At 36.5% G+C, this 14,978-nt stretch overlaps 1 long non-coding RNA gene across 1 annotated transcript; it reads right to left on the bottom strand.

The window, feature by feature from the left end:
* Positions 1–12,312: 12,312 nt before the first annotated feature.
* LOC113293785 lies at positions 12,313–13,086 on the bottom strand. Its single transcript, XR_003332563.1, has 3 exons — positions 13,021–13,086; positions 12,602–12,757; positions 12,313–12,406 (listed from the first exon to the last, which is right to left on the bottom strand). It is a non-coding gene; the product is annotated as an uncharacterized LOC113293785 (long non-coding RNA).
* Positions 13,087–14,978: the final 1,892 nt, after the last annotated feature.

The raw sequence follows: 14,978 nt of genomic DNA, 5'->3' as shown, positions 1-14,978 counted from the left end.
TTTTTCAATTTTATGTTTTTTAAGATTTGAAGGGTTTTTAATATTGGAACGGTTGATTTTTGCAGATTCTGCTTGGTACTTATTGATTTTATTTTGGGTTGAAGCGAAAGGGTATATTGGTTCGTTTTGCAGTAATGGTGAATGTTATTCAACTATAGTAACGTCACTCCAGCTTTTTATTACTCCAATTTTATTGAATCAGTTTCAAGCTCATCCTCCAGTCACGTTTGCCTTTGATGTCCAAGAACAGTGAAATTGATTGATTGATTCCTACTTTGGTTAAAGGAAATGGATCACCATAAGATATACTCCCTACGTCCCACTCCTAAGTGACCTATTTGATTTTAGATTTTGTCCCAATGATAAGTGACCTATATCACTAAACAATGAGATATTCCGGAATTATCCTTTTAGTTAATTATAAATAATATATGAAATATGTATAATTTGATAGGCATGTTTATATTCGTTACGTAGGTGTTTTAAAATGCTTTTCAATTGTATGAAATTTGCGAACATCCGTGGAGTATTTTGAGAGATAAACCATTTTTAAATTTCACTAGTTATTATTCATAAGGGTATAATTGTAAAAAATGATTAAAAATACTATTTTCCTTGCTTGCCTTAAAAATTGTGCAAATTTCAAATAGGTCACTTAGGAGTGGGACGGAGGGAGTATAATTGACTTGGGAAGGGGAGAAAAGACAGTTTGGAAGATCAAGGAGAATGGTTATGCGCAGTTCAGATCTTTTTTTGTACTTTTTTTCCTTCTTTGTGAAAGAATCCTTTGGTACTCATTTAATTTTGTATTTTTTTCTTCATGTTTTACTCTTTATGTAAATTCTGAACTATTAACATTAATTCGTTTAATTCTTTTCTAATTTCCCAAAAATATTGAATGTCAAACACTAACAGGGGGTAGTCAAACGAGATTTCAAGTGACTTTCGGGGAGTTCCCAAATCTACTGTTATTACATTGAGATTTTCGGAGAGTCTCCTAATGTCTCCTGTTATTGGTTAGAGACTTTTTTTAAGTCGTTTCAATTCTTCAAAACTCTATGTTATTGGATTAGGATTTCATAAGAGTCACTCCAACACTCCTGTTATTCGAAAGAGAATTAAAAATCATGGATTTGTCTTTTTCAGAGACTTTGAGAGACTTTTTTTGAAAAACATGCATGATAGAAATCTCTCCCCAAGAGGTGATATTTTGGGAGACTTGAAAATTTGGGAAATGTTTTATTCAAAAAAAAAATGGAGGGAATTTTATGAGATGGTTAGTAAATAAACATCAAAGTCGAGATAACCTGTTAACAGAACGATGGATGGTTTGGAGATGCAGATACATCTCAAATTGAGTTTTCATTCATGTCACTATATCCCTTGCACTTGTTTCACTATATCCCTTGTACGTCGAGTTTTTCATTCATTTCCAAATTTTGTTCTATACTGTTAGCAATAAGGAGTTACTGGAATAAACTTGGGCACAAGTAAACCTTTTAACATTATGTGTACATGATATCCATACAGGTCATGGGTGAATAGATATCTGCACATCTTTTTTAATTTTATTTTAAAGAATAAGAGATAATTGATATGCAAGATTAGTTACTGCACATAGGTTATACTTTGGTCGATATAATGCTAAGATCTTACCTATACACAGTAATTATAAATTTTTTCATGCAAATATTTTATTAGAATTTTTAGTTTCCTTTTAATACGTATGATCTTCCATCTATAAATACATGTATCATCTCAAAGTAGTACAAGCAAGTGAATAGTTCTTCTGGTATTGCATGATTGTTCTTATTATTTAATTATTACTCTCTTGGTCTTTGAATTACGTTCATTTTTTCATAAGTTTCCTTGTTCTTACAAGTATTCCACATAAAGAGCAGCCACATGATTTTTTCTAAGTACCAAGTAAGTCCTCATGTGTAATCCAGTATGTTCTTTTTATTGTTGAAGGTTTTATCTTTTTATTGTAGTTCCTTTCTTTTCTTTTGCATATGTAAGCTTCAATGATACTAGTTATATACACATGTGTATTGTATGGTAATGTTTTAAGTTATCGAAATAGAATGGATCCTTCAATCCAAGGTGATGCTACTGGTAACAAAAGAAAGAATGCATACTCTTCATACTCTTCTTGGACGAACGAAGAGAGGGAAGAACTTCTGAGTCTGCTGGTAGATGCAAAAAAACTTGGATGGAAGGACAAGAATGGTTCATTTAGCAAGAGAACCATCGAAATTAGTATTTTACCTGTTCTAAACCAGAAATGCAACTGCAATAAGACTCAAGAAAATTACAAAGGTGCTATGAAATGGTTCAGGAATAGATTTGATGTGGTAAATGAAGCTTTTAAGATTGGTTCAATCATCAACATGCATCTCTGAGGAATATAGTTGAAAGAATATTTGGTGTGTTCAAATTACGCTTCTTAATATTTAAGAGTGCGCCTCCGTTTCCATACAAAACACAAGCATAAATTTTTTTGGCATGTGCGGGACTACATAATTTTTTGCACAAAGAATGTCGATCCGACGAATTTCCAGTTGAAAGTGAAAAGGATCCAGATACTTCCAATGATCAAATAGATCCTGCATACAATCTTCCCCAAACTCAAACTCAGAGGCAACAACGAGAAGATGCTAATCAGTGGCGAGATAGTATAGCAAATAAAATGTGGGATGAATGGGATAAAGAGAATGAAAATTAGGCGTAGGACAACAATGAGATTTATTTTAACAATGGACACATGTTTTATTAGTTTATGTATTTTTATTTTTTCTGAAGGATTTTCATTAGATACTCATGGTACTTTTGTAAACATTTATAAACATTGTAGTGACATGGAAAATAAAAGAATGGGTAGACGTTTTGTATTTTTCAGGAGATATTCTACATTTTTTGTCTCCACAATTCACAGAGACTCTTTACAAATCTCATCTTTTTATCTCTATAAGTCAAAATAACTCTCTAAAATACTCTCAGAGAGTTTCTAAAATTCTCTAGATTTTCAGAGAATCTCCGAGAGTCACTGAAATTTAAAATCTATGAAAGTCACTTGAAATCTCATTTGACTACCCCCTTATTGAACCCACTAATTTTGACGTTTATGTAATATGATAGTTTTCCCCGAAACAGTCACTGTAACGGTCCTAATGTGATAGTTAATTTTAGAAATGCATCAATGAAGGGTATATAAAGTGACAGTTATACAGGAAAACCGTTGGCAATATTTCTTATGCTGACGCTTTTTTAAATTATATAACGGTTCCACAAATATCTTGTAATGGTTATCTAACAGTTCAGAACCGTCATTGTAAAATGACCCCTACGGTGACACTGCCTTTGGTGACACCAAGGTTTTTAAAGCGTGAAGCGTTTTTTATTTTTAAGAAGCGAATCGTATGTTGAAGCTTGAAGCATCGTTTCATGGTTGATATTTGAAGCGTATATAAATAATATTAGTTGTTCTTAAGTAGGTATGAAATGTAAATTTAAGAAGATAATATTTGTATAAAATAAATGTAAGTCCAAATAATACCAAGAAACTAGTCGCAACTTAGTGGTTCGGTTCATTCAACCCGAGTATCAGGTGTGGGTTCGAATCCCCCAGAAGATATTATTTTTCTTTTGAAATTTTTAGGCGGGAAAAACTTGGGCGGGAAAGCTGTGAAGCGTACTTTAATAGGGAATCTTCCGCTTCAGTGAAGATTCACTTCACTACTACGACTCGAAGCGTTTTGGAAGTTTTCGGAGCGAAGCGTACGCTTCGAAGCGTGAAGCGTACGCTTTTAAAAACCATGGGTGACACTTCCAAATTTCACCTGAACCGTGATTAAACTGATACCGTGACAGTTTTGAAATATCACCAACGTTGATTTTTCTACTAGGGATGATTGGTCACCCTTTCACCCACTACTCTCATTGCTGTTAACGTCCGTCCTTTCCTGACACTTTGTCGTAATGAGTGTGTTGCACGCCGCACGCTGTAAACCGTCAGACCAATACCCCAGTGAGCATCCCCCAGTTTGTGACATGTTTGATGTCTCGAGTAAATGGGTCAAGTCGTAAGACTTGCCGCTAAAAGCAGCACATAGTGCTTTTAGGTCAAATAACAAAATTATTTGTGGAACCAATATTTATAAAACATATTTTATAATCGATGTATATAAAGCATCGCTTTTAAACAAGCAGCTGAAAATAATCGATGTTCATGAAGCATCATTGTTTCCGAGCTCGTCTAAGTTAGTCGCGGAGCTTAGTGTCTTAAAAGGAGCGTGACCGCCCTCTTTCAGGGAGTCGGTAGGAACTACGCACGCATCCCAAGGAGTGGCCGGTCAAACCCTATAAGAGAGTGGTGACTGGTGGCTATTCTAAAATCCTACCGGTCGATCCAGGTTAGATCTGTACCGCTTAAATCGGATAGCCAAGTTGAGTGATTGAGACGATTTGCGGCAGTTAATGACTGTTGTTGAATCATACAAGTAGCACGGATGACACTTTTGATTGATCGTTTGGGAACCCTATGAACGAGTCATGACTTGGACGATCGTTCCCTGTGAAGGAGGGATGGCCAGTGATCGCAGCATCACCCTGTCGGTCTCCTGAAAATAAATCTAGACCATCCGACTAGGCTAGCGAAGTTGGATGGACGAGATGATTTGCGGCAGTTGCCTACTGCCGTTGATTCAAATTAGGGTTTAGAAGCCGTGTGGCCAACCCTATTTTGGCTAATCGATTGAAAGCATTGGGCGCTATTTTCAGCGGGTCGATTGGTCAGACGCAAAGGCGAGCTGCCGCTGAGCATGCTAACATCTATTGGGTCGCCTAAAATTTGATCTAAGCCATTCAATTTGGCTGGCGAAGATGGACGATTGTGATCGATTTGCGACAGTAGCACGCTGTGCAACGCAACTTTAGGGTTTCTGAAACAGCGCGTTCACCCTAGTCTGAGCAAACAATTTGATGCACTCTTGGCTTGTCATGGGCAGGTCGATCGACCAGGGATGGAGCTGGTTCCCCGGTGAACACGCCGGCACCTCTTTGATCATTTCGAAGGAATATCTAGACCGTCCAACTGAGCTAGCTAAGTTGGGCGGATGTGATGAATTTGAGACCGTTATGGTCGGTCTTAGCTCGTTTGAGCTTTCTTTCAACAGCGAGATCACCCTGGTTCTCGCTAACGATCAGGGGTGTTGCGGGTGAATTAAAGAGATTCTGATCGGCAGGGATGCTAGTGGGACCGCCGGTGGACATTATGGAGGTTGCCTAGTTCCGCTGGGAAGAGGCTAAGCTTGTTGAATTGTCTGGCCAAATCGTGTGCCTGTGATTGCTCCTTAAGACTGTCATGGACAGTCTAGGTTTTCCTTAAGGAATTTAAGCGCGTCGATCGTGCTAACTTTTAATTAAAAGCGTGTTGACACGAAAATCTCTTTACCAGAGAGTGGTGCAGCATGTGTGGGTGTTTTCATGCAGATCTCAATACTGACACTTCGGGAGATTCGTGCTACTCCGCTGCGGGTGAACATTAATAGTCATGTCATGCCAATATTGAGAGTTCAGCTGGGGAACATAGCATAGGAAAATACTAGGCAGGCAACGCATTAGTGAATAATGCTGGTGGAAAATAAAATTCATAAAATATTTGGGATTGTTGCTATATGCACCATTCTGAGTGAATTATATATATATATATATACAAATATATTGAATTGCTAAATACATCTGTGAGCGAAGAGGTTTATGCACTCATCACTTTCAGATGGCTTTTGTTCCTTTGCAGGATGACAACGTATAAAATACAGGGTTTTACGATTTTACCCTTGAACTAAAAACCACCATCAACAACGAGTCTTCTTGTCTGTCCCGTATCGAGTTAGGAACTTTTGTTAGTGGCCTTGGAAATGCCTCTCTTGTTGGGTTAGCTAGTAGTCGAGAAAGCTACGATTTGTCTAGGCTAGTTACGAAATAGGGTACTCCTCAAATGGGTTTAGTTATCTTAGTTGCACTAGTCCAAAACGTGGAATTTAGGACATGCCGAAACCTTCAAAAATAACATTATATGACAAATATGATCCGTCCTAGAGTTTGTCGTATTTTTGGTGTACTATTTATTATTGGAACGGTTCGTTTTTGTCCAAAATTTACAACGAATTTCGTCTGTATGAAAACAACGACTGATGATTAATGTCGAAATTCTATAAACAGAAATTCAGCATAATCTGATTTAGGTGATTCAGTTTCAGCTGTATCTGATTGAGTATAACAATTTATTTATTTTTCTTTTCTTCTTGTTTTATTTTCTTCTTTTTATTTATTTTTCTTTTCTTCTTGTTTTATTTTCTTCTTTTTTCGATATTGTTTTTTGATTAATACTACAAATAAACCAACATATGAATTTTGTAAGCAAAATTAAGATTAATTTCTAAATTCAACAACAAAAGCTATTTCATGTTCAAAACAACAAAGAAGTAGAAACAACAATAAAAAGTGAAAACAGTGTGATTACATCCAAGTGTACGAGTTACGTATTGCTTTGGCCATTCAATCGCTTCACAGGGATCGGTATCTCCAAGTTTCCCATCTCCAACACATATTCCATATTGCTATCTGTAATTTCATCAATGAAGACTTCACAAATTTCATCATTTGGTGGTGGTACTAAAATTAACACGTCCAAGTGCGACTGCCTTCTTCTTTACATTTTCCAGTAAAGGATGATGACCTTTCAAAAATCCAAGCTCCACTGCTGCAAGCCACTGCATAGAAAAGCATGCATGGAAGAAACTTCACGAGAATGTAATTAACGTTAAACGGTAAGGTACCCACTGGTAGAGAATGTAGTGGCATATCAAACATGCTTAAAAAAACAGAGGTAAAGGCAGTTAGGGGTGTTATCAAAACATACAACCAAGAGAGACCAAAACAAGCTGAGTAATCCGAGCCAGATGCACAAAATTGACTTCAAAGTAAAGAATTAAGATTACATACAACATGTTCATCCACTTCATTTATAGTGGGTTTGGTTCAAGTTTTTGGAAGCCCAGGAATACAATTACAAGGTAATCCAATTCCAGGAATTGGATTCCTAAGAATGAGATTCCTGATTCAAATATTATTGTTTGGTTGACATAATCCAATTACAGGGTAATCAATAAATCCCAAATCACTTTAGTACCCTTCCTCCCCTTTAAAACTTTGATAGCTAAGAACAAACCAATTCTAAAAGTTTGAATTTCAAATTTCTAAACCAAAATATTGTTTCTAGTAGTTCAAAAAATTCAAAAAATTCTAAACAAACAAGTTGTAATACTAAAACAGCAAGGACTGAAAAGTATTGTTTCTAGTAGTTCCTCCTAACATCACTCACAAACATAAACTACATTACTTAAGAATCTTGTTCTTTACATAGTTGGATCGTTTTTCTTCCCCCATGCCGAAGTAAACCTTTGTTTTTGTAGATGAATCGAGAATAATAGATGCGGCATCTATCACCTCATCTTCAGTGAGCCCATCTATCTTATTCAACTCCTCAAACAAGCGTTTATTAACATCGGCTTCTTGAGCAAGGGACACACGAACCGCTTCAAAGTGATCAAGTGTACCCGTCACAAATTTGCTAAACGAATTAGCCATCAAACTAAGGCCATTTGAATCTCCACTTGATTCACCGGATACAATGTCAAAGGATGATGAACGTACCCTTTTCCTTCTACCTTTACCACTATTTGAATCAGACTGATTACTTTGTTGTTGATCATTTTCTTCTTCCTTTTCTTGTTCGCCTTCTTTCTCGATCTCTTCTATTTCTTCAGCAAGTGAAGCAGCCCCTTTACCATTTTCCCTATCTTCAACAAATATCTCAACTAATGCATCTAAATGAGGGAATGCTTTCCCATACAGTCCCTTTGCATTTGTATGAGACTGCAAGAACAAAAGCAACAAACAGAAACTTGTTACCAGACTAGGTGATTACCATTTATACATGATTGTAATTACCATTGCATAACAACACAGATTAAATTTATACAGGACTTGTGCTACTTATACATGACCTAACAGTTGAAAATGTTATCAGGTGTAACGATGATATATTTCTTACGCTTGTGGTTAGACTACTGAAAAACATCTCTGAAATAGAAACTAACTGCTCAAGGTGTACCACAAATCCACAAATCCATATACTATCCACAATTAATATGCGTCCTGAAGAAGACAAAGATAACGGCACACAGCCACAAAAAGATCGCCAAATTTTCATTTAAATGATATGCCAAGTGATTTATACCGACTATTCTCGCCCTGTTATTTTTCTGACGACAATTGTCACGTCGTTCGTATTTGTTTTGATACTTGTTGCGCTGATCACTACAATCTGTCCATGAAATGTCTGTATGTACTAACTGCTCAAGGACGAACAACTAACTGCTCAAGGACGAACAACTAACTGCTCAAGGTGTACCACAAATCCAACACGTTATTGTTGAGATGTCACGTAAGTTACCTAAAATCAACTCCAACTATATCAAGGACAGGTACTGACGAGGACGAACAACTAACTGCTCAAGGTGTACCACAAATCCAACACGTTATTGTTGAGATGTCACGTAAGTTACCTAAAACATTGATACTAAGATTCTATATCTGAGTGTCTGTTTCGATATATGCACATTCATATGTAATTGGCCATGACAAAATATTTAAATATAAATTATGTAAACTAGTGAACATAAAGGTGAGGAGAAAGAAATTATACGGTGGATAAACCCTACAACTCTATTCTTATGGTGATGTGCAATTACATACAAAAATACTGCAACCATTTCTTCAACATCAGAATTCCTATTATCTTCTAGTCCGCTTATGGTGGATAGCTTATGTCAAAGTATTCGAAAAGTACGTCTATCGAGGCGAAGTTGCGATTTACATTTTGTGTCGCTTTTGTAAACTAAATCTTGCATCACCCACAGTCGTACAGTAGTCATTTCAAAACGATCATTTGATCTTAACACGCAACTTTGGTAACGCAGAACATATGAATAAAAGTAGACGTAAAATAAAGTTACAGCATCCAACGTTGTTCGGATATTATCATTCATCATTTCTAGTTTTCTTTTCTTTGTCAAGACTAGAGGAGCCATACTGGAAGTTGGTCTGAGTTCAACAAGCATAAGAAAAGAACAGTCAAGCATAATAAACACATGTACAGTATTTCCAGGTTGGAGGCAAGCTACATTCAGATAGAAAATAATGCACATATACAGAATACAGCAAAGCAATCAAAATAAATGATTCTAAACTGATTGTGTAATAGTAGCCTAGGTGTAATCGTACTTGTTCTTTACAAGGATATCACGAGTGTATAAAGTAATGTCTTATGGTGCAGACTCAACAAGAAAAACAGAACACGAAAGTTAATAATAGTACTTACGAGAAAAGTTAAAGCAAATCGAGACGCCCTTCCTGATTGTGTAACTTGTAGTAGAACAACAATGACCTATATGTGAAAAATAGAAATGAGAACTAGTCAGTCGATGCATATACATCAGCAAACTATGAAGACAATTTAACTGGAACAACAACAATTTCGGCGATGTTAGAAGACAAATTAAGTAAAGATGCATATACATCAGCAAACTATGAAGACAACTTAAACCTGATTCTCCAATTGTAACAAGGCTAAAATCTGAACAAAAAACCCTTTGCGAATCTGGGGACAGAAATACTCAGCACTTTCATGCATATGCAAATACAGAAGATGACAAAATAAATTAGCAGCCCTTAAAAACCCTTTGCGAATCTGGCACAAAAAAAAACTTATAGACAAAAAGCTACAAAGTGAAAGTTTTCACAGGCTTGTGTGATAAGTAGGCATACTTATAGACAGACTTCTACATCATTCTTCCGATCCAAAATTCGTTTCTTTTTTCCTTTTTTTCCTCTATCCAAATTCACTCCGACATTCTTCCAAACAAGAACCAATTGTTCTCACGTGATGCACGTGCACTGTACTATCTAGAAGAGTGAGGAGGGAGGGGGACCATTATCACTCAGCTCAGCCACCCCTAAGTCTGAAAGTCTGATCAAGTCCGTGACAGTCTTATTAGACTCTAGAGCTCCTCACTTGTAACCAAGTGGTAGAAAGTTTTGCCCTACCAAACAGGGCAAACGACACAACAAAGACTTTTCTGCTTTCATTAAGTAGCTGCTCATTCAATTTATGCATCAAAGTAAACACAAAGTTGGGTTTGCAGAAGTAAATACTCAGCAAACCCAATTCACGAGAGTACACGAAATTCCATTTTCATCTGGTACTTGAAATAACTGTTCACTAGACGAGCACAGGATAAGTGAGCAAAGAGTAAAACAGGTAAGACAAATTGTATATATTTATTACTAGTTATTGATTCCAGTCTTATCCTTCCATTTTCAGCAAAAACTATAATAATAACCAGACAAAAACCAATCGCAATATTAAGGATATACTGGATAACTAAAATTTGTTTAAACACCACATCATGGGTAAGACATCCGTCGTCAGGCTTTGTGAATAAAGTTCAAGAAAGATTTGTTCTCAAGCACTACAGTACAGCAATGCTTCCGAGCTCAAGGTCAGTCGCTTAAATTTTAGTTCTTTCAGACATATGTTAGCATACCTAGTGTAACACCAAACAATATAGCTTGAAGAAAGCAAAGATCCTTCATCGAAACAAGAACAAGAGACATACTCTTCTATAATGTATTTCAAGACCCTTCCCAGATATGTGGCCAAGATTCACAGTTAGAAGTAACATAGTCATAGTCCTAGATGATACATGCCATAAATAATCAACAACCAAATAAATCCAGAGCAGATACAATATCAATAATAAGTGACTAAATCGTCCATATAATCCCACTTTTCTCTATCAACGAAGAGGTTCAGTAAAAAAGAAGAGCAGTTCCAAGAGCTTCTCCAAATCTGAAATCTACTATCAATGTTAGAATTACTCGTTGGATAGACGATGAAGTGAAGTAGGTGTGTTTTCTGGAGCTATCAATAAAAACAGGTGTTATTGAGCTATCAAAGGTGAGAGGTTTAATGGATTTCGTTAGTAGAGGACGGCAATTGATAGTATATATTAGGAGAAGAATTAAGCAACAAAATTAACAATCAACTAAACTGAAATCATCAAAAAATCAGAAGAACTAATCAAAAAAATCAAAGAGAGGTGAGGAATTACCTAACCCTAAATCCCCAAAATCAGAGATGGATTTTGCGCCCTCGAAATCAGAGATGGATTTGTTTTAGAATATGATACGGTTTCTTGTCGAAGTAGAAGAATAATCAACGATTGACAGTCTCAATCCTTCTCGATCTCCATTGATTTTTCTCTGGGTTTTTTTTTTCTTCTCCTTCAGCCCGTCGCTCGAGTTTGGAAATGGAGAAATGTGAAAACGGGATTTTGTTTTGTTACGAGGACAGTCTCGTAATTTCCTTTCCTCCGCGTTTTTTTTCCCGGAATTGGACTGCATTCCATTGGAATAGGGATGCAATGGAAAAGAAGGCTTTGGGGGGAATTGGATTACCCAGGAATCCAATTACCAAACTATATGGATTGTTTGGTTCGGGGTAATTGGATGGATTCCCTAGGAATCCAATTCTTGGACGTCCAAAAACTTGAACCAAACGCGCTATTAAGGGCATTACCTTTTTAAAGCATCACATAATTTTTCACAAACTTAATATCTGGATTATTAAAATGAAAACAGACAGTGCAGTAGTTAAGAGTGCACATAACGATCCATTCACAAACAAAAGCCAACCATAAACCATCGATCATCATCGATGATATTTGAGGAGCACATGTCATAGAATGTAAATCACACATAACTTGAATCACCTACTTCGTGAAGTCTTGAGATACAAATTCAAGTTCCCCTATTCTTCTTCAAGTGTTGCTAATACATAACATACATAAGACTTATGATTTTTTCTGAACATCAAAAGAGTGATGGAACAAATTATAAGGTAATCAAAACGGCTACAACGACTATAAATATCCACTCCAGACGTTTTATTCTTTTGCCTATTAAATTTGCTTCATGTACAACCTGGTTATGCAATGACCGTCGACCACCATACAGGCCATTTGCACTTAAACTGCAAAAGAAAATTTTGATTTTTACCGTGGTATCTAACCTAAGTACTAGTTACCATTTAAATATTCACTTACCTATCGTCTATAAACAAATTGAATTGATCCCAATATATTTAAACAAACAATAATACAATTAAATGTAACAGAAATCTTTTACCTGAGATGCATGGTCGCCTCACAACGATATTACAACCATGGTAGTACGTCCATAAAAACAGCCACATCACGAGATAATAATAGCCTGCAGATATCTATTTCCTCGAACATAAAATGTTGAGTTAGGTGTGGGGATCAAAATTTCGAACATTTCGAATATACAACAGTGAGTCGGTGACTACTTCGTAGGAAAATTAGTTGTCGGAATACCGTAAGGTAAGCACATACATATCTGGAAACCAAAGATAACGGGGATCAAAAGTGGGTTAGGTGTGGAATGTGATTCTTACCTTGAGCACTGAGTTCCCAATTCTTGTCTTGGCCAATCGCCAAGAAGAAATACCACCCATGCTATTATCTCGAGCATAATTAACCTTCACATCACTAGTTGTAGGATTATCATATCCAACCCAATCAATCCCACGGTAAGAATGCATAGCTATTTTCTGCACATCATACATCAATCAAGTCCCACTTAATCCATTAAATTTCACCACATCTGCAATAAATTAGAATCCCTTCTCCGGAACCAATCTCGACTGCAGGTGCACCAACTCCATTCACATTTGAATCCATGTTTTCACTGGTACTAATTTGACTTAAAGGGTCATATAAAGCAAAGCATGCACATCAGTCTTAGATATCTTAATCTCCATGCTAAACATAACAAATTAGGTTGAAAAAGTCGAGGGAAAGAGATTTATGAAACCTTTGATGAATTACTGTCTAGTTCAACAACTCTTCAACAGTCCTCCTCTGCTCCTCTTCAATCTCTAATCAAACAAACCAAAAACTAGTTAAAAAAAAAAGAACAATTATATCAAAATCACACGAATCTATAGATTCTATACTGATTTTACATCTCTATCTCTCGTCCACCTGGATTTGTTCACCTTAATATGAAAGATTTCTAGTCCAGAAATAACTAATAAGGCAACCATAAAGATGATGAGCATCTTCTTCTGATGATGATGAAATCTTCTCTATATTCGTCTTTCGCATCAACCCACCACCACTTTCACCCTTTTCGAGCTAAATATTTGTTTAGGAATTGGAAAATACGATGATGAAGTTTAATGGCTGTGTCAAAGACAAAGAAACTCAGAAGATTTGAGAGGAAGTTAGGAAGTTTCAATTTTGATAAACACAGAGTAAGAGAATACGGAGCGGAGCCTTTCAATGTTTTGCGGTTTTAATAAGAAGTTTATAGATTAATTAGGGTCCTTACGATTAAAGTAATCCTAGGGTTGGATTTGATCCGAGGAAATTTAGGGAAGTGGAGGCAAACATGTAGGGAAACAAAATGATCGATATCCACCTTCCACAAAACAATATCCCAGATAAAATTATCTGGCCACACTCAAAATCAGGAAGCTACACCACATCTTCAGGATACAAATGTCTAACCCATGATCAACCAACCCACGCACCTTTACAACCTACCAAATTCCCATGGACTTTACCATGTCCACCAAAAATTCGGGTTTTCTTGTGGAAAGCCATCAATGAAGGTTTACCAACCTTCTCTCTTTTACATCGAATCCATTTGACCAACTCAGACATATGTCCAAGATGCAATTATGATAAGGAACTAGCAAGCCACCTTTTAATTCACTGTCCAACAACAGCTACTTCCTGGAACAACTTATTCAATCAACTTACAAATACACCAAACACCAGCCATACCCATACCTTCACCTTAACTCCAGAAACAACTATATCTCAAATCCTACAACATCCAACATCAACTGCGACAATCTCCTCCTTTTGTTTTCTATTATGGACCCTATGGCTATCCAGAAATGATCTAATTTACCAACGAAAACAAACAACATCAGAAGAAATATTAGCCTGGGCACAAAAACTACAACAAGAATATTCCTAGGCACAGCGAGCTTCACCACCAATCATACCAGGAGCTACACCAATAGTCAACCACACAATAACTGATAAAAGGATGACAACAATATTGGTAGGTTGGTCCGCTCCAAATACCAATTGGATCAAAATTAACACAGATGGAGCAGCCAGAGGCCACCCAGGATTTGCAGGGGCGGGTTTCTTCTGCAGAGACTCTGATGCACGAACAATAATAGCTTTGGCACAACCATTAGGAATTACTACGGCACTAACTGCAGAAACATGGGCCTTACTATTGGCTTCAAGAACAGCAACAAAGAGACAATGGCCTAGAATTCTCTTTGAAACATACTCGGAGAACCTCATGTGTCTCATCACAACAACTACAACACCACCTTGATACATAGCATAAATGATTAAAGAAATAAAAAACAGACTGAGGCAAATTCCGCAAGTCGCTATATAGCACAACCACAGATAAGGAAATCAAGCAGCGGACGGACTGACAAACCATGCAGCAGATGGAAGTCAAACAGGAAACTACTCAACCAAAATCTGGGACCAGGCAATCCCATCTTTTATTAGTCACATTTTATTTCAAGATTTTGTGGGTATCAAATACCCAAGACAAGTTGTAAACTAAATCTTTTTATAATAAATATATGCTTCAAAAAAAAAAGTAGGGAAACAAAATGATAGGTTGTTAGCGTTCGTAATCAAGCCAAATTATTTGATAAATCCCTTCCATAAAATATTAGTTACATGCCTAATCCGTCATTTTCTCCCATACTGGAGTGTCCTGATAAC

The sequence above is a fragment of the Papaver somniferum genome, chromosome 7 (assembly GCF_003573695.1).
Source record: "Papaver somniferum cultivar HN1 chromosome 7, ASM357369v1, whole genome shotgun sequence".
NCBI classification, from domain to species: Eukaryota; Viridiplantae; Streptophyta; class Magnoliopsida; order Ranunculales; family Papaveraceae; genus Papaver; species Papaver somniferum.
Note: the sequence above shows the minus strand (reverse complement) of the source record. Positions and strands in the feature narration are given on the sequence as shown.